We start from the raw sequence: 1783 nt of genomic DNA on the forward strand, positions 1-1783 counted from the left end.
AAAAGTTATCGTATTGTACAGAATGATTATTTACACAGTCCTCTTGTTCAGCCACTGCCCCATGCTCCTGCACTTCTATAACATTTTGCAGTCATTTTGATGATCTATTCCTCCTTCAGATGCCCACAAACATTCCTACCTGCGGCATCACACCGTAACCTGACCACTCTTACCCCCTGCTCCCACATCTTCTTTGTCAGATTTTCCACTTTGCTCAAGCCACTCTCCCTTTCAACTGCTCTGTTCAAGCATCTATTTCTGACCCGCTGCTTGTCTTTAATCTCTGCACCTGCTTTAATTTAATTGACTTGTTTGCATGTAAAAACTGTATTACCTTCCCTTCCAATTAAAGACCATCTTACCAAATCTGCCCGTGTCTGCACTTTTATAAGTATATTTATAGAAGCATTAAAGTCAGTGATTCAGTCACAGAGGTCATAATTATTTCTAGTATGGCTGTTAAAATGTTAAATCTGAAACAAAGTTAAAGGGAAATTATAATTCTCATTTTCAGCGTCTATATTTTTATCATTGGATGCACCTAGCTTTGCATGATTCATCTTCATACTTTATCATCAATTCATCTTCTACCTCAGACAAGCTGTTTCACTTCCTCTCCAGATGTCCTCAGATTTCCTTCCATTCATAAACAGAGGGTTCAGACAGCAGGAGGCTAGGTTTTCTGCAATCAAAGCTAGTATTGTGTACCTGAAATCACAATATTAGGGACATCCATTCTATTCGGCATCATACAGAGCCAAGGGTGAAAAAAAGTGAGCATCTCAAACTCTCTGAAACTCTCAATCTCATTTGAAGTGAGCATTCAGAGGAAATAAGAAAAACACAACAGACCTCTCTTGAAGAACATCTAATGGAGACTCTCTATCACCCGTTAGTAACCGATAATATTTTAACTGCTCTTGTACCGGATGGGTTTTATGTATTTAGCCTAAGGGTCCGGAGAATATTCAGAATTTAATATCTGACATTAGGCAGAGATAATGAACCTACTTTATGCTCCAATTAGCCCAAATGTTGTATAATGCTGCACCACAGGGGTGCAGTCTCTTCATTCATCCCAACAACCCAGCAGTTGCATGACAGTTGTAAGATCTAAAGGGAAGCACCATTGAGGGACAACTTTAACTCTATAACTTAGCTGCACAAATCGAAAAATAATCTTTACTGCTTTATTTCATGCCCAGAGGTTTTGTCAGCATATAACCAATTTGTTCCAGTATGTAAAATATTTGTGCTTCTAAATGCATTAAATATTTTATGCTTGACTTCAGGCTGTTTTCATGTCTGTAATTAAAAAGCTTTGGTAATTCCACGTTTGTCCCTGCAGTATGGGTTTATCTTGCCAATGTGATGTTTACAGGAACGTTTGTGCACTAGATCAGTTTTCTGAAAGTGTCAGTACCAAGGGATCAGCCTCATCAGTGGATTTCAGCCAGCAGACATAGTTTATGCTTATCTCTATCATTTTATGCCATCGTGTTTAAATTTGTGTTTGTTAGTTGTTTCTAGTTTGTCTTTTCCTTTTTTAGTTTTTAGATAAATGGTTTCTGATGGTCTTTTTTTTTTGACCGTAAGAGATCTCAGCTGTATCCCAGAAGGGAGAGTCCATGGCATGCTACAGGGTTGCGTGCAAGGACGTGATTATATCACAGTATTTTACTAACTGCGGGCAAAACTGCCCACTTGCACATATTTAATGCAACTAATGATGTTGTGTGGGACTTTCTGTTGTTCCCACTTGAGCGGGGGCGGGAAGGTGGTT

The sequence above is a fragment of the Pundamilia nyererei genome, unplaced genomic scaffold, assembly GCF_000239375.1.
Source record: "Pundamilia nyererei isolate P.nyererei 1_Seehausen unplaced genomic scaffold, PunNye1.0 scaffold00025, whole genome shotgun sequence".
NCBI classification, from domain to species: domain Eukaryota; kingdom Metazoa; phylum Chordata; class Actinopteri; order Cichliformes; family Cichlidae; genus Pundamilia; species Pundamilia nyererei.